The following is a 19,733-nucleotide window of genomic DNA, read 5'->3' on the forward strand; positions in this document are numbered from 1 at the left end:
AATTCAGTCCAATTATCTAGTATGCCTGTGTATATGGCATGAGAAACCGGGTCGCGATAATTATACTGCTTTCTCGAGTTTGATTACATGCACTTGGAACGGCAAAAGGAAATAAAATACAATTGCAGGCTGCAGACGCAATTTCTTAATTGCCCTTTTACGAAGAAAATCCTCAGAGTTAAAGAAAGGGAGCTATGATGTTGTCTGTCGTCACTTCAGTATAGCACACCGTCTCCACAGGAATCCACTAGTATCATCGAAAATTGTTTTTCTGCAACCTGGACCGCATAGCGCAGTGGATTAGCGCGTTTGACTTCGGATCAAAAGGTCGTGGGTTCGACTCCCACTGTGGTCGTTTGGTTGTGTGACCTTCTCAGGTATGCTAGCATAAAGGTCGTATGTTGGGAAAATTTTGTTAGATTCAAAAATGATGACGAGCATTTTTGTCTTCGGAGTAGAAAAATGCTGGGATGCAGATCCTGGGTTCGACCCCCACCTATGGTCGATCAGTTGTGTGATTCTTTTAGGTTCAAAAATGCTGGTCGATTAGTTGTGTGATTCTTTTAGGTTTCAAAAATGCTGGTCGATTTGTTGTGTGATTTTGTTAGCTTTCAAAAATGCTGGTCGATTTGTTGTCTGATTCTTTTAGGTTCAAAAATGTTGGTCGATTTGTTGTCTGAATTTGTTAGGTTCCAAAATGCTCGGGGCGTAGGTCGTGGGTTCGACTCCCACGCTGTGTGTGGTCGATTTGTTGTGTGATTTTGTTAGGTTCAAAAATGCTTGGAGCGTAGGTCGCGGGTTCGGCTCCCACGCTGTGTGGGGTCGATTTGTCGTGTGATTTTGTTAGGTTCAAAAACACTGGGAGCATAGGTAGTGGGTTAGAAAAAATGAAATTTGTTTTATGTGATTTCGTTAGGTTCCAAAATGCTGAGAGCATTTTGTCTTTGAGTAGAAGAAACGAAAGAGTCGGGGTGCGTTCGTGGACCAGTTGAAGGTCATCCATATCCTTTGTTTCGGTTTTCATCCTTATAAATCTGTTAATTCTGATAAATTTCAATATCCAAACTGCATTGGAAAATTTTCAATACGTAAAACGAATTGATTTTCATTGCCGGGTTTCAACCCGGGAGCTGTCGTGTAAAAACCGAGAGCATATTGATGAAAATCTGGTTCATTGCCTTCGCGGGAACTTGAAGCCGGGGCTGTCTGTAGGAACCGAGAGCATACTAATGAAATTCTGATAGATTTCAATACGCCAAAACCAATTAACTTCCGTTGGCGGGACTTGAACCCGGGTCTCATATTCTGATAGATTTCAATACGCAAAAATCTAATGAAAATTCTGATAGATTTCAGAATTTCAATTTCGCTACGCCAAAATCAATTACCTTCCGTTGCCGGGACTTGAACCCGGGTCTCTCATGTGAGATTGAAATTTCAATTTCAGTACGCCAAAATCAATTACCTTCAGTTGCCGGAACTTGAAACCAGATCTCTCAGGTGAGATAGATTTCAGTACGCCAAAATCAATTACCTTCAGTTGCCGGAACTTGAAACCAGATCTCTCAGGTGAGATAGATTTCAAAACTCAAAAATTTAATGAAAATCAATTACCTTCAGTTGCCAGAACTTGAAACCAGATCTCTCAGGTGAGATGGATTTCAAAACGCAAAAATTTAATGAAACTTCTGATAGATTTCAGAATTTCAATTTCAATACTCCAAAATTAATTAATTTCCGTTGCCGGGACTTGAACCCGGGTCTCTCGGGTGAGAGCCGAGTATCCTAACCAACTAGACTACAACGGAGACGTTGTCTTCTTGCTACTATGGAACCAAAATTAACTAATCATGTGACCAAAATCTGACAAAAAAACAAGAACTCCGAACTCCGACGAAACTGTGCATTGCTTTATATTATCAATCTCAGTTATTGCTTAAACCATGAGAAGCGATATAGAGATTCGGATTTGGTATGGACATTGGTTCCCGAAATTGGTACATCATAATTTAAAATGAATTTAAGCCGGTTAATTCATAATAAAAGACTTTTTCCTCGAGTATGTATAATTGTTTTGAAATCAATGCGTATATAACGGCATAGGTATATGTATAATTTCTTGAAATTTGATTTATAGTATTTCTAGAACATTGTTTATAATTTTAAATAATAAATAAAAATATTTTAATGTTGATAAGTTAATGACATAAATAAAAATATTTTAATGTTGATAAGTTAATTTGATTTATAGTATTTCTAGAACATTGTTTATAATTTTAAATAATAAATAAAAATATTTTAATGTTGATAAGTTAATGACATAAATAAAAATATTTTAATGTTGATAAGTTAATGAGAATTACTTTTTTCTGGTAAATCCGTCTGAAACCATATTTTTGTAAATATAACAGAGTTTATTTCTTTAACATTTAATACAAGTTAGAGAATATATCACCAAAAAACAATCAATGAATTTATTTCTTTAAAATGGTAATTAATCAACAAAGGTTAGAGAATATACCACCAAAAAATATAGCCATCTCAAAGATGGGTGTGGTCCATGTAATTATTGATATTTCTTTAAAGTGGTCAATTTTTAATAAGGTTAGAGAATATACCACCAAAAAAATTAGTGACGGAGTTTATTTCCTTAAAGTGGTAATTGAAACACATGTAGAGAATATACCACTAAACAAATCTAATGATATTAAGGATTGGTGTGGTCCATGTAACTTTAATATTTCTTTAAAGTGGTCAATGTTCAACACAGGTTATAGAATATACCACAAAAAAAACAAGAGTTTATTTCTTTAAAGTAGTAATTGTAACTATTGATATTTCTTTAAAGTGGTCAACCTTTAATAAGGTTAGAGAATATACCACCAAAAAAATAGTGACGGAGTTTATTTCTTTAAAGTGGTAATTGACCAACACAGGTAGAGAATATACTACCAAACAAATCTAATGATATTAAGGATTGGTGTGGTCCATGTAACTTTAATATTTCTTTAAAGTGGTCAATGTTCAACGCAGGTTAGAGAATATACCACCGAAAAAACAAGAGTTTATTTCTTTAAAGTAGTAATTGAGCAACACAAGTCAAAGAATATACTACCAAAACAATCTAACGATATTAAAGATTGGTATAGTACATGTAACTTTAATATTTCTTTAAAGTAGTCAACATTCAACACATGTTAGAGAATATACCACCAAAAAAATCTAGTGATATTAAAGATTGATGTAATCCATATAACTTTAATAGACTTAAATACCTTTTGATTATAATTTCTTAAACTCACAAATTTATAATTTAATACATCAATCTAATTTTCATTTTTACCCCTAAAAAACTAAACAATCTATAACTCTTTTAGTAAATAAAAACATACCACTTCTAAAATAACTTTGGACATCAAGAAACTACAATATAATTTTTCCCAATTATATTTATATATAGCTATAAAACTGCTTTCAAAACAAAGAATATAATTATTTAAAAAATAATAAGCCCCATGAACCACAACCAACTTCTTATTACCACGAATCGTAATTTTAATTTCTTTACCATATGACAATTTATGGTTGAATGGATGGAATATGATTGCAGACACCTTTTTCTGGACCATTCGGAAATTTTGTATTTTCTTGCTTATTAGTTATACATATATTTTCTTGTTGAATATTAGTTATATATATATATTTGAATATATATTTTGATAGAAGCAAGTTTTTATGAAAATTTAAGGGAAAATTTTAAATATATAGTTAATATGTGATATTTAATAATTTTTTCAATTTACATTATAAATAAAATATTCTAAATTTTAATATAAATATTTATATATATATATATATATATATATATATATATTTAAAATATTTCATAATGGTGTGTTAATTGGTATGGTGTATAATTATTTTTTATTGAATTGACAAGAGAAGTTACATGTATTTGTAATGGTGTGTTAATTTGTATGATGTATAATTATTTTTTATTGAATTGAAAAGAGAAGTGGTATATATTTGTTTTAGTTTTACTATACATTTCAATGTAAATTTATCTTAATTCCATAATACCTTTTAATGTAAATCCATTTTAATTCATCTTAATTCCATAATTCTTTTGAACATAAATCTATTTTTAACTTCCAATTTATAATTTATTTACCAACATAAATTCATCTATCGTAGTTCTTAATAATATAATTTATATTTATATAAATTTCACATCACTATATATACAAATATTCTTATTTTTTATTTTATTAAAACCATGATAATATATAGTTTTTTTTGTAAGTTGTCTTTGTATTGCAATATAAAATATTTACATCAATTTGGAATAATTATTGTATTTGGCTTGCCACCTTGGAAACTGGATCAGAGGTAGTAAAGTAGACATTCATGCACTTGCAAATTTAGAGGAGAGTCCATGAAAAACAATGACCAAATCCAGTTGTTGCCCCTCTCAGGGAAATACCAGCTATAAGAGACCAAAATAGCAACCTTGTTGAACTACAAAGTCTCGGCTAATAAGAAAATTAAACTAAGCATAGAAATAAAGGAAAGTATAACTATAGTCCTAAGGGTTGGCTAGAGAAACCAAAGCTGAGAGAGAGTGCATGGAATAGAGTATTATGAGGATAGAGTAGTATACCAGTTGATTAGTTGAACCCATCTCTAATAGAGGCAGTTGGCCTTCCACAACCATAAGGTCTCAAATTTCATCTAACATGTGCAGAAGATTAGTTTGGGATTGTTTTATATTCACCAAAAATTTTCCAAGCAGCAACTTGAAATGCTAATATAAATCAATAGTATGCAAGTAATGGTTATGATGGCCATAGGAATTACCTATATTTGGAACCTAAGGAGTAATGGTTGACATGACATCAAAATCAAGAGTGACTTGTCGTTCATGGTGTATTTCTTCCTCCACCAAATGAATTTCCTCTTGTATGTTTGGTGACATGCTGGCATCAAAGCTACGGGCTAAGGATTTTGCCCGAAGGCATGCTCTAAAATATCCTAAAGCTCCATGACCTCCATTGTCACAGCTACAGTGAGCTCTTTGTTCCTTCATGGCCACTAGAGGCATCAAAATAGCAAACAAACTCAAAATGATGTGAGAGGAGAGCTACATGAAGTGGCCATGAAAGAGGAAAACCATTACAAATTGTTAGTTAGGTTGCATTAGCGTGGAATGAGGGACCATGCCTTCCCCTTCTAAAAAATTCAACAACATAAAGGGGAAAATAGTCAACAGGGATAGGAGACAACGCACCTAGGAAACCAAGTGAGATTCCAAGCACATGGTGAGTAAAGACAAGAGTTGGAGGAAGCGATGAAGGAGAGCATTGGGGTAAAACTACCAACCTAAAACAAAGTGTATGTTGTGGAGTAAATAGGCATTGGTATAAGTTTTCCAAGGGGAACTGACCTCCCATCCTAGGATGTAAGACTTCTTAAATTCTCCTCAAAGGAGATACATGTGCAAGAGGTAGATGTGGGAGGGAATAAGCCCCACCCCCATTTATTTCAATGCTTTCCACCCCCATCGAAGTATTTATATCATGAGGAATTATATCCTAGAATTCCTATTTTAATGAGGAAGGGGGGAAGGAAGACCAAGAAGAGTGGTTGAACATAGAGAGTGTAGCACAACCTTCATCAACTAATTGATCTTCAAATCAATTAGCCGATCTGTGGATATGTGAGGGAATGGCAATAGAAATTCAATGAAGGAATTTTTTAATGAGATTCAGGGTGCTTTCCAGTCTCCATCTTTTAGCGATTTTTAGAGAGGAGTATCTATAGATGAGATCAATAATCAAGGGAAAAAGAATATGAGAGTCCCCTTTAAGGATTAGGTGAGAGAAATTAAGAGTGGAGGAAATTTTTTGTATCAAGAGCTTTGAGTTCTACTACATTATTGCTATTGTGGCCAATGTAACCAAAATACAGATGAATAATGTATGATGTGTATGAGCAAAAGATTCCTCTATAGCCTGCAGGACTAGGGTTTCCAATGGAGGCACCATCGAAGTTTAGTTTGATACGATTGGGAGGAGAGGAAGACCATTACGAAGGGGAGGAGAGAGTTGATGTGGGAGAGAGGGATGAGAGTTGAGCATGGGAAGAGGGAATATTAAGAATAGTGGGAATAAGTGCATCACAATCTTGGAATTCATATTCTAAGGCTAAGAAATTGGAGATAAGGATGGTTTCTTAGAGATTATGAAGAAAGGTTTCCCAAAGAGAGAGGCAGACAACAGAAATACTAGTCGAGTCAAATGGAGAGAACTTGGTATTTTAGACTCAAAAGTATGTTTAGCTCTTTTTCCCCTCACCTTAAGTTGACAGCTTTAATGATTAAATATCCATTAGAATGGAGAGAAAATGTGAAGGGAAAACCTGAAGAGAAGATTGTTTCAAATAATTTTAGTAGCAGGGGTATGAAATTTCTTGTCAATAGATCATGTGTTTCAATCACTTTCAAAGAAGCCTTGAGACAACCAACAATGATGGTAATTTCTGAGCTTTATTGAGAATTGTTAAGTTGAAAGCGAAACCGATCATTTTGAAGAGAACCAAGACTCCACTTAGCCATGGAATTATGTACCATCTTCAGGATGTATTCAAACCATTTCCCAACTTGAATGTGAATTAGTTAGTAAGGATTTTGCAATGAAAACAAATGATATAATGCTAATCATCTATCATGTATTAGTTTGAGTGTCATTTCCATGAGGTATTTGAGGATTATGAGAAAGATTATTACTATATTCTTTTCAGCTCAAAGTATTGAAGCAAAATATTTGTGGTACATACAAAAATAAGGGTTCCTCAACATGCAAAAGCCCATATAAACAAGGTGAAATGAAGCCATATTGATGGGTAATAAATATGAACCAATAATCTGATAGTGGTATATTTCAAAGTTGATGATGATGTTGTGTTAAAAAAATGGAGGAAAATCTCCTTGTTGATTTTCAATATGAACCACACCCCCTTTTCATTGATGTCAAAGGGGGAGATAAGCAGAGGTGAGGAGAAATCACGGGGAAATTCTTCTCAGTTTAAAAGGGGGAGGACAAATGCATTGCAATCAATGCTAAAGGGAGAGATTGCTGGAAAATTTGGCATTCGTGGCAAAGGGTCAATTGATGTATGCACCCCACAATTGAAGTTAATGGTGTGCTTATTATGATTGTGTTGATGGTATGTTGCAAAGGGTTGTTGATTATGTTTCTTGCCAGAGGTATGGACACCAATATGCTTGCAGATGTTTTATGTGTATTAATGATTTGAACATTGATTGTGTAAATATAATTAAAGCTTGATTACACTGGTTTGATTAAAGACTTATTAGAGGTGCTTAAAATGTTGTGATGCAAAAGGACTTTGGCATTTGTAATCATTAAAGTTAGCCTATGATTTATGTTGTTTGAATATTTCGAAATTCATCTTATGTGTTTTAATAGTCAAAAGTTGAAATATTTTGGAAATGAAGAGATGTCTTTGGAATGAAAAGAGGAAAAATTTTCACTCCATATTCCTGCATGGAATACTAATAGCCTACAAACTATCTTTATAAAAGATGTGCTTTTGGAAGAAAAAGACAGTTGGTGAGATTATGAGTTAAAAGAGTTGTTGTGAGACATTTTTAGAGAGTTATCTCACATAAAATGATAGAGGAAGGAGAGCAGATGTGAAGCTAATCAAAGAAAGAGAAGGCATAGACAAAGAGATGGAGGTATGTAGAAATAAAGATCAGGTAAACTAGCACATTGTTTCTTTTATGTATCAGGGGATTATGGTCTCATTTCAGGTAGTATCCTGAAAACGAATAGGTTGGAGCTTGTTTCAATGGATGTAGAAGCTTCCAAGCAAGTTGTATCTTGCAGAAAAAATTGAGGTTGGAGCCTCTTGTAGGTAGAATCATGTATAAAATTAATGTAAAAGAGGGAGTATGATCTTCCCAGCAAGTTGTAGCTTGAAAAAGAGTAGAGAGATTGGAACCTCCAAAATCTTATGTAATAGTGGAAGTAGGACCTTTCCTTTGCATCATGACAACAAGTTCATGGTTTTCTCCCTTTATGGGTTTCGACTTATATCTGGTGTCCATATGTGTTGGTATTATGTGTTGATATTTATGTTGTCATCGAATGTTGTTTACATATTAAGTTTTTTATTTTTATGATTTCATGTTTCTCATTAAATAAGTCAAATAAATATTGAAAACAAATTTAACAGAAATCGATGTCCATGAATGCACTATACCGATTCACCTCCCCCTCTCAATATAGTCAAGTTTCCAACACCAAGGTTTCCCTTAGAGGCACCATCAAAGTATATTTGATAAAATTGAGAGGATGGGAAGACCATTGTGAGGGGGAGGAGAGATTCAATGTGGGAGGGGGAGATGAAAGTTAGGCATGGGAAGAGGGCACATTAAGAATAGTGAGAATAGGTGCATCATAATCTTGGAATTTCTAGCCTAATTCTAACCAATTGGAAATAAAGATGGTTTATTTGAGATAAGAGAGGTATTCCAAAGAGAGAGGTAGGAGTATTGAGGGTTGTGGAAGATACCTTGATTGCATTCTTTCTAGAAAAACCAGAGCATAAATCTAGGTGTAGCACTCCAAGCTCTATTGAGAATGGGATTGCAGAATGGGGAAAGAGGTCAATCACTGATCAAGTCCAAGAGGCAAGACTCATGTTGGAAAGTTTTTCTAAAGAGATTGAAGAACTGGTTCCATTTATCATGGGCTAGTGATAGGAGTTTAAAAAAAAGTTCACAATTTTCTTCGTTGGCTTGGCATAAGAAACAGAGTGAGAGACCAACATGACCCATAGAGAGAATCGTATCCCAATTTAATGTTTTTATAGTGAAGAGAAGACATAGAAAATAAAGTTATGTTGGACCAAAACTTCTACCACCATATTTTGGACTGTACCTATTGATTCAAAGTGTGAGTGTGAATAGTCACTAGGAAGTAAGTTTCTACTGAAAGAACCCTGTGGTCTATATCCCTAATGAAGTTTTCCCAAATCTTTAGACGAGTGGATTTATTAATGTAGAAACATCTCCTTGAAATGTTCAAGAGCTTGGGCTAATAAGGGGATGTCCCATGAGGAGGGATATTATTGTTTGTTTTTCAAGACCTTCTAATTTGATAATTATTTCTAATGATTTTTTAGTTAAATCATTTTGAATTCACATTCATCATTAAGAAATTACACATAATATCTCAAAAGTAGAGCAAATAATGTCAGTAGGTGTTAGAAAATCAGAAAGGAAAAAAAAATTATCTTGATAATTACTTGTGATTTATTTGTCTTATTATTATCTTCTTTTATGTCTTCTTATATCTTCTTATCATCAAGAAACAACCCAAACATAAGAGCATGAATATTAAAACAATGAGGACACAAGATGTAGGCTCTCATCCGGGGCAAAACCCCTCTCCTAGGGGAAAACCCAAAAATTATCTTCTTCTTCAAGAACCAAATCAAAAGAGACAACCAAGGCCCTTTGACCAAGACAAATACATCCTTCAATCCACCAAGTAAACCTCCCAAGAAATTCCTTACAAGATGACAAAATCTTCTTCTAGTCAACAAAAGTCAACCCTCTTCAATCCTACATCAATCACATGTTTCGGCCTCCTACATCAAAATTTCGACCTCTACTGCAGGCCTGCAATTTTTGTCCCTTCTACAACTTCATAATATTCACAAATGTGGAATAGAAACAAGAGAAAATGATATTCTTTCCTTCTTCGAGGTTTATCTTCCTTCTTCAAGCCTTTTTCTTCTTCTTTTCTTTCCTTCACACTTCCTTGGATTGCAGATCGAACTTATTTTCTTGGATGCCACAATAGGTCAAAGTCATAGTTGATATATAGTGGTTCTGTGAGGTTGAGATCCCTTCATGAGGCCAACTTGACAATTCTTGAGGCTGACTTGGTGGAGGAGTCAGAAATTACGTTTTTGACACAAAAATAAATTTCTTCTTTGATACAATAAGCCCAAGAAGAGTCTAATACAAGATAACAAGGACAATGACTCATGGCACAAACCCTAGAAGCACACAATGGGTGCTTTGACCTAGAAATATAATAAATTGAGCATGAAACCAATGCTTATAAAATAATAATTTTCTTTTCTTTTACAATATTTTTTCTTTTTCTTTCTTTTTGTAAATACGTAATAATTACATCATGTCATGAGCTAGACAACAATTATGAAGACTGATACTAGTTACATTTTCAACACTCCCTCTTAACTAGGGAGGTATTAATAATTGTTCAATCGGTACAAGGTTGAACTCAATTTGAAGTGTTCCAAGAAGAGTACAACAACATATGCAATGTTAGATACCATCAAGCCAAAAAATTGCAAGGTATCAATCAAGTGTCATCAAGGCTGCCTGCCAAGAAACTAACTCAACAGGGACTACAATGTCATCAAGGAAACTTGCCAATATAGGTACCATCATGCTACAACCCTGATATTAATCCAACAGGATATAGATACCATCTAGGCCTCCATGTCAGGATACCAACCCTCATAGGGATGTAGGTATTATCAAGGTCAAACACTAAAACAGAGCTCTTTAAGACCAAGATACCCTCCCACACTGGGACCTAGACATCATCAAGGCCAAACTATAAGTAAGATCTCAATACCAACTAGGCTAAGATGTCCTCCCAAGTACCATCATATGAGCACGCATACTAAGGTAATTATCTCTCCCTCTTAAAGATATCCATCAAACCAAGCATGCTTATCAAATATTCAAACTTCTCAGGGAGAGATCAACACATCAACTACTTGTTCATCCATCAGAACATATTGTAGTTCCATGACCCTAACTAGTATAAAACTTCCAATATATTGGTTCTTACTATCAATATGCTAGCATAAAATCTAGGATCCTCATCCATTTTGATGTTGTTTAATTCATCATAATATCCAAACAAATTTTGACGGAAGCTTCCTTTTCCAACCTCTCAAGCAGCACCAAACTCAGCCTCATCACTTCTCAAAACAAGCAAGTCTATTTTCACAACTTCATCAAACAAGACTAACAATCAGTAGAGCTTTAGCCATTCTCCTATCTTATTCTTTATTCATAGTATTTACTATATACCATGTCCTCCTTCTCAACTATGGAGGATCTACATTTTGCTTCATCCAAGCTCCCTCTCAACTTAGGAGATAAGTACATCATCATCAATTTTGTTCTTCCAGCTACACAGGTTGTTTCTTTTGCATCATCATATCATCGGAGAACTTTGACCTTCCAAAATTTCAATCCTTTTATCTTCATATAGCAACATAGTCATCTTTAAAACATCAATGTAAGCTTCAATGTCATTGGGGTTCTTATCATTTCCTATTTCGATCTTGCTCAACACCATCATAAAGTCATCATCAAGTATGAGGTAGGCATACATCTTTACAACCTCTTGAAAACTATGTACCTGCAAATATCAATATCAAGTACAACCAAGCACAAATACATATATGTATAAGAGCATGAAATTAACTTCATCAAATGAGGGTTATCATGTTATCAAAAGGTGAGAATAAACCTTAGATATCCAACAACTAAACCATGTCAGTGTTTCATTTATAGCGGAAGCATTTACGCAATTATCTTCAACCATCAGAACTCCTTGGAATTTTCGTCATAATATCTCTCAGACACACACTTCTTCCTGAAAAAATCTTTTAAACTCATGCCAACTCAACTACTCTATCTTGATTCCTCTGACACGCTTCAATTACTTGAGAGAGCATTCATACTACAATAAACATTTACAACAAGATAAGGCATTCACATGTGCACACAATTAATCAAATGAGCAACACATATATATTGACAAAGGTATTTTTTACATGGAAACCCAAAGGGAGAAAACCACTAATTTGTTTGTTATTATGTTGTAATTTAAACACCCACTTAATTCCATCAAGTTGTTTGTGAGAACCCACTCATAGGAGGCCCCAACACCCTTTAGATAGAAACCACAACTTTCCAAGAGACACTAACCTCGTTCTAATAGTAAGCCACAAATTTCCAAGAGGCACCAACCTATTATGAATGTAAGCCACTACCTACTCTAGCCACTCTTCTACTTTTCATACAATTTTCAAACTGAAAAAAGATGTTAATACATATACACATAAATATAAATTTGAGCTATTGTAGTGCCAACTTCTTTCCTTCAGATCTACAGTTCTCCTTTGAACTATGATCTCTGCTACTCAACCAACTTTGGTCACTACTCTTTGCTACCTTGTATCTTAGTTAAACACTTGGCCCAATCACCCTCTCGTTTACACACTCACAGCGCAACACTCTTCATCTCATTGCAATTCTACATTCCCCCACTTTTCTCAACTACTCTTCGTTGTTTTGTTCCTTTGCAGTGCTAGGAATGATGTTGTCTCTGTTGTACATTACACACTGCCCAAGAGTATGCTCATCATGGCTCTCCATGTTTGTTGTTACATTGAATTTTCTCGCCACTATATGATGGGGACCCAGCCCACGTGGCCTTCACTCCCGCACCTTACGTGGACTTGTGTGATTATATTGCAATGAGATATTTGTTGATTGTGTAATTAAGGGTTAGGTGATATTTAATCACCCGCCTGTACCTCTCCGCCTCTCCACGCTCCACCTGTCCGCCTTGGGATTTGACAAAACCTTAATCCTCACTTGGCCTTTTCTCCGGATTGTTCGCGGTCATTCGGTCATTTTCACTGTTTGTTTGTTCTCTGTGGTTATGCTGGTGTTCGGCTCTGTGCATGAACTTGGTTATTCTCTGCAATGCCCCGCCCTCTGTGGCTCTGTTCTGATATTTGATTCTGCTTATGAGTTCTGTCACTCTCTGCAACACTCTGCCCTCTGTGGCTCTGTTATGGTATTCGGTTCTGCTTATGGGTTCTGTTCAGAGGTTCGGCTCCGTCTCGGTGGGGAACTCAAACTTGCAGCTCCGTCTCTGGCTTCAAACCATCGCCCAACTCCGTCGATTCAGGTAAGAATTCGTTGCATGCTATATATTCGTATTCTCAACTCGAATGCTCGCCTAACCCTTCACAGCTCCTCTGTGGTTAGGTTGTCACTGAGCATTCTGCGGTTTATGGACCTGGTTACAACTGGTAAGGTCCTACCCGTCTGGTCTTTCCTTCCTCTGTTCTGTCTATTCGGCTTTCATGGTTTATTTACTATTGCATGAGCTTGTTTATGTCCGCGACCCTAACATTGTTTGTCACGGTGATTGCAGGTAACTGGTTCCGTGGCCTTGCAGGGGATTCGACCGCCTATCTTTCGGGTAGCTCTGTTTCTATTTCACCTTTCTCTGTGTCTTTTGGTCTGCACGGGATTTGTTTGCCATGGGTGTCTGTATTTCGTTAATGAGTCAAGTATTTTTTTGGGGGTTCGACCCACTCTGTAATCTTCAGAGGGTTTCTGTGGTATTGGTCGACGAATGTTTCGGTCCTTTGCCTTTTATCACTTGGTCATGCTACAGCCGTGCTTAGTTAGCCTTGTGAGCTCTCGCTTGCTTGGCCGTTGGCAATGTTATGTCTGGATAATAATTTTTTTTTACACAGCTAATGTAATAATTCCTTTTTGGACTTCGGTGTGGTTGCTTACCTGTGGTTTGAGGACCGTGGCTCTTCTTGCTTGATTGCTCGACTCCTTTTGTTCTTCGCTTGACTTCGCTTCGGCTGGTTGTGAGACGCTTGTACTTGGAGTTACCCTGTCACTGTTTGACCTGCAATTTATTGTAATGAACAGAACTTTATGTATGCATGCGTTTGCCTCTCGACTTAATGAAATTTGGTTACAATGTTACTTTGCAATGGATGGATGTAAACAGTAAATGGAATTAGATGTTTTGTGCGTGGATGCTGTGTGAAACTCTGTCACGGTTCGCATTCATAATAGATGCATTGATAAGAATTTCTGTAGATGTAAGATATGTTTTGAGGACATAAAATCACAATCTGTAAGTTAGTTAGGATGCACTGAATAATATATATGAAGGAAAAAGAATAGTATTCTGTTATTTCTCTTATTTCAATGTCGCACTCCAGAACCTTTTACATGTATTTTCCCTCTCTTCTTATACCATAACTCAGTGGTTAGGTAACTGGTAGTTAGTTCCAGATTACAGTTACCTGACAGTTACTCCAGTTACATGATTTGGCTATTATTAGTTTATCTGTGCTTGCTGTCCCGTAAGGGTTTGATGCTTTACCATGATTTATGGTCTTTTGTCTAATTCTCTAATAATCTTAATTCAAAACCTATAACTACAAGTCCTTAACAATTATAGTTAGGACCTGTTATTACAACTGAAACAGAAACAAGTTAACAAGTCATTTAAGCTAAGAAACTAAATGCTGTAGTCCAATCCTTAAAGAACAAAAAAGATAATAATGAAAAAAAACTAAGACAGTCTTGTTGTCCTTCTGTAGAAATATTCACTTCTCCCAATCTTCTTCAGAAACCTGTTCTGCCTCTCCTCGGTCTGTGCCCTGTCGACCAGATGCTCCTGCATCAGGCTGCCGGGGTAAAAGAGAGTTCTCATGGCTCCGTTCCATGAGTTCTTCCACCGAGTAACCTGCCTTTCGGATCTGCATCTCGTCAAGCCAAGAACTGTCCTCCATTGGGCGGTCCTTCCATTTAACGAGATAACGCAGATATTCCTTTCTGCGCGTCTTTTTGGCCACCTGCGTGCTGATGATTCCTTCTATCTCATGAGTCTTGACCGATGGTAACTGTTTCTTCCAAAGATTGTCCTCGAACTGGGTATCCCGTTGTGGCTGTACCACTCGTCCTTCCTCTGCTTGGGCATGGTATGGAAACAGGTCTGCCACATTGAATATGGGTGATATGCCTATATCAGGTGGCAGCTGAATTTCATATGCGTTTGCTGAGAATTTTCGCAGAATTTTGCATGGGCCGATTTTTTTAAACTTCAGTTTGTTGTACGTGCCCTTAGGAAACCGTTCCCGGCGCAAATGTGCAAGGACTTCGTCCCCAATTTCAAAGTTTACCTCTCGCCGCCTTATGTCTGCATGTTGTTTATATTTCTGCGTGCTGTCCTGTAGTCTTGTCTTGACCTTTTCATGCAGCTCACTCATTGCTTCTGCAAAATCTTCCCCGTCTGCACTCCTTCTTTCTAGCTGTCCCAAATCTCGTAACTCATGTATTCCTCGCGGATGCATACCATACAAGATTTGAAATGGGCTAAGACCGGTACTCCTGTTTGGCGAATCGTTATAAGCGAATTCTGCCTGGGCAAGAGCTCGGTCCCACAATCGTGAGTTTTCTCCCGTCAAGTTGCGTAATAAGTTGCCAAAACTCCTGTTTACCACCTCTGTCTGTCCATCAGTCTGCGGGTGATACGCAGAGCTGAAGTTTAATTGTGTGCCCAGCTTTTTCCACAGGGTGCGCCAAAAATGTCCTGTAAATTTCACATCCCTGTCTGAAACAATAGTTTTTGGTAAGCCATGTAGTCGAACTACTTCTGTAAAAAAAAGATGTGCCACGTTCGTGGCGTCGCTTGTCTTCCGGCAAGGAATGAAATGAGCCATCTTTGAAAACCTGTCCACCACTACCATCACCGAATCATACCCCCTCTGTGTTCTAGGCAATCCTAGGACAAAATCAATGCTGACTGAATCCCACGGTCTGCTTGGAACAGGTAGGGGTGTATACAGCCCCGTGTTCTGGCTGTGTCCCTTTGCTAGTTGGCAGATTTTACACCTGGTTATATATCGCTGCACGTCTCGATTCATCCTCGGCCAGTAATAAAAGTGCGCGAGCTGCTCCACTGTCTTATTGACACCAAAATGTCCCGCTAGTCCGCCACTGTGTTTCTCTCTCACCAGATTTTCCCTCATCGAACAATCTGGAACACACAGCTGTCCCCCTCGAAACAACAATCCCTCCTGTAGATTGTAATCTAGCCATGGGCTTGTATTTCTCAATACGGGATTCTGGCATGCTTCAAAAGCTTCCTTGAAATCCGCGTCCATCTGGTATAAATCTTTCAAGTATTCAAATCCCATCACCTGTATGCCACTTTCCTGTAAGAGCAGGGCTCTTCTACTCAACGCGTCCGCCACTTTGTTGGCTTGCCCACTTATGTGTTTCAACACAAAGGTGAAACTCTGTAGGTACTCCACCCACTTGGCATGTTTATGGTTCAGTTTGTGCTGCTGAGTTATATACTGCAAAGCAGAATTATCAGAGAACAAAACGAACTCATTTCCCAGTAAGTAGTGCCTCCAATGTTTCAAGGCTTGAACCACTGCATAAAATTCCTTATCATATGACGAATACTTCTGCCGACTCTCATTCAGCTTCTCGCTAAAGAATGCCACTGGTCTGTCCTCTTGACTGAGTACAGCGCCAATAGCTGTCCCGCTGGCATCACACCGAACCTGAAAAGGTTTGCTGAAATCGGGCAGTCTCAAGATTGGCCTTTCCGTTATCTTACGCTTCAGGAGTTGGAAACTGTTTTCTGCCGCCTTAGTCCAGCAAAAAGGTTGGCTGGCCTTCTTGATGGTCTCCAACATGGGTGCGCAGATCTCACTAAAATTCCTGATAAACTTCCGGTAAAAACTTGCTAAACCGTGAAAACTACGTACCTCGAACAAACTCTTGGGTGACGGCCAACTCATGATCGCTTCAATCTTTTCTGGGTCCATCTTCAACTCATTCTCTGCTACCACGAATCCCAGATAAATCAACTCCTTCTGCAAGAAAGTGCATTTCTTTAAATTCACCAGCAGTTTGTTCTGCTGCAGCTTTTCGAACACCCTCCGGATATGCTGAAGGTGGTCTCTTTTCGTCCTGCTGAAAATCAAAATATCATCCAGATAGACTATGACAAATTTTCCTATAAACTCTTTTAACATCTCGTTCATCAATCTCATAAAAGTGCTTGGAGCATTACTCAATCCAAATGGCATGACCAGCCATTCGTACAGTCCTTCGTTGGTCTTGAAGGCTGTCTTCCACTCATCTCCCTCTCTTATCCTGATCTGATGGTACCCACTTTTCAGATCGATCTTAGTAAAATACGCTGCCCCACTAAGGCAGTCCATCATATCATCCATTCTAGGCAAGGGAAACCTATATCGAATGGTGATCTTGTTTATGGCCCGCGAATCTGTGCACATTCGCCATTCTCCCCCCTTCTTGGGTGCAAGGACTGTAGGTACCGCACAGGGGCTTAAACTCTCTCTGATCAGTCCCTTGTCTAACAGTTCCTGCACTTGTTTACGTACCTCCTCATTGTCCTTGGGGCTCATTCTGTACGCTGCCTTGTTCGGTAAACTTGATCCGGGTATAAAGTCAATATGGTGGCTGATGCTCCTCTTGGGAGGTAACTTATCAGGTAACTCCTCAGCCACAATTTCATTGAATTCTTCTAACAGCTCCTGGATCTCCTTAGGCAGTTCTGACCTTTCCACGCTCAGTAATACTGGCTTCATTCTCCTTACCACTGCAAAATTAATCTCATTTTTTTCAATCTGTTTTATATACTGCTTTCCTCCAAGTAATAATGCTTTTGTCCCACTGGACTCAGCTGTATCTTCCTCCTTGATGGGTACAAGAGTATGTTTGACCCCATCCTTTGTAAATTTATAACAATTTGTTTTTCCATCGTGTGTCACCTTCCTGTCATACTGCCATGGCCTTCCGAGCAGTATGTGACACACGTCCATTGGCATGACATCACAGACCACTGTATCGTGATACTTGCCAATGCGGAACTCCACTTCACATTGTTCATCGACCAACAACTGGTGTCCTTTCTGCAGCCACGACACCTTATAAGGTGTGGGGTGCTTCAGCCGCTTCAACCCCAACTTTTCCACCATTTCCGTGGCTACCAAGTTGTCAGTGCTCCCGCTGTCTATAATTACCTTACAGCACTTTCCATGCGACTTACAAACTGTCCGGAATAGTGCCTTCCTCTGGGTTGTTTCAGCCACTTCTTTGGTTGGCTTTATCAACACTTTATTCAAAATTAAAGCTTCCCCCGTTTCTGCCATGTCCTCCACTTCCCGGGGTTGTGCTTCAGCTTCTTCAGGCTGTGCCATCAGCGTTCCCCTTTGACCAGCTTGTTCAGCTTCTGGACACTCAAAGGCTCTGTGCCCCCACTTGTGGCACCTGTAGCACTGGACATTCGCCCCTCTTCCGCGGCCATTTCCTCGTCCTCTCTGGTATGACCGACCTCCTCTGGTGCTATCTCCTTTTTCGGCTGTCCCTGAAGCTTTTGAACTGCTGCTTTCTTCGCTGTTTGCAGCACTCTTACCTCTTCCGTAGGACTGTCCTCGTCCTCTGCTACTTCCTCTCCCTCTTCTGCTATTCTGTTTTCTGTTAATCTTTTCCTCCGCCTTAACAGCGCTCTGAAAGGCTTCTTCAATATTCCGGGGAGAAAGAATACTAATTTCATCTAGTATCTCCATCCTTAATCCATTTACGTACCTTGCTGTCTTTTCTGGGTTATCATCAGTATAGCTAGCACGTAAATTTACTCTGTAAAATTCTTCTGTATATTCTCTAACTGTCATTCCTTTTTGTCTTAGACTCTGAACTCGCCGATATAATTCCACCTGGTAATCTTTCGGCAGAAATCTGCCCTTCAACTTCGCTATCATCCTGGACCATAGTCGTATCGGCGTCTTGTTCATCTTCTTTCTGTCTGCTTGGACACTGTCCCACCATAATAGTGCGTGTCCCTTCAACTTAGTGGCAGCGAACTTAACCCTCTTATCCTCACTGACTTCTTCATTTTCAAAATATTTATCCAGTTCGCTTATCCAGTCCAACAGGACTTCTGCAGACAGACTGCCATCATAATTTGAGATTTCTGTTTTTGGTTTGCTGCTGGCCATCAAAACCTGTCGCAGCAACCTCAATTCTGGAGCTTCCTCATCAGACCCTTCTGCAGCTGTCATCACCTCTTCTTCACTGGTGTCTCCCAGTTCTGGGTCTCTTCGTCTACCCGCTTCTACTGCTTCCAAGCGAGCTGTAAGAACTCTAATTTGCTCTCGCAATCCTTCATCTGCTCCTCTACGTGCACCTCTTCCACGTCCTCGTCTTGGCACTTGTCCTTCTGCCATCTTCTCTTAACTAAAGAAAAAAAAAAAAAAAACTGCTCTGATACCAATTGATGGGGACCCAGCCCACGTGGCCTTCACTCCCGCACCTTACGTGGACTTGTGTGATTATATTGCAATGAGATATTTGTTGATTGTGTAATTAAGGGTTAGGTGATATTTAATCACCCGCCTGTACCTCTCCGCCTCTCCACGCTCCACCTGTCCGCCTTGGGATTTGACAAAACCCTAATCCTCACTTGGCCTTTTCTCCGGATTGTTCGCGGTCATTCGGTCATTTTCACTGTTTGTTTGTTCTCTGTGGTTATGCTGGTGTTCGGCTCTGTGCATGAACTTGGTTATTCTCTGCAATGCCCCGCCCTCTGTGGCTCTGTTCTGATATTTGATTCTGCTTATGAGTTCTGTCACTCTCTGCAACACTCCGCCCTCTGTGGCTCTGTTATGGTATTCGGTTCTGCTTATGGGTTCTGTTCAGAGGTTCGGCTCCGTCTCGGTGGGGAACTCAAACTTGCAGCTCCGTCTCTGGCTTCAAACCATCGCCCAACTCCGTCGATTCAGGT

The 19,733-nt window shown here is 38.3% G+C and overlaps 2 non-coding genes across 2 annotated transcripts; one reads left to right on the plus strand and one right to left on the minus strand.

Annotated features, from left to right (window-relative positions):
* Positions 1-281: 281 nt before the first annotated feature.
* On the plus strand, positions 282-355 carry TRNAR-UCG (transfer RNA arginine (anticodon UCG)). The gene has a single exon. It is a non-coding gene; the product is annotated as a tRNA-Arg (tRNA).
* Positions 356-1,735: 1,380 nt separating this feature from the next.
* Positions 1,736-1,808, minus strand: TRNAE-CUC (transfer RNA glutamic acid (anticodon CUC)). The gene has a single exon. It is a non-coding gene; the product is annotated as a tRNA-Glu (tRNA).
* Between the last annotated feature and the right edge of the window lie 17,925 nt (positions 1,809-19,733).

The sequence above is a fragment of the Pinus tabuliformis genome, chromosome 6, assembly GCF_031772625.1.
Source record: "Pinus tabuliformis cultivar Carrire ecotype Pingquan chromosome 6, CPIR1, whole genome shotgun sequence".
Taxonomy (NCBI): domain Eukaryota; kingdom Viridiplantae; phylum Streptophyta; class Pinopsida; order Pinales; family Pinaceae; genus Pinus; species Pinus tabuliformis.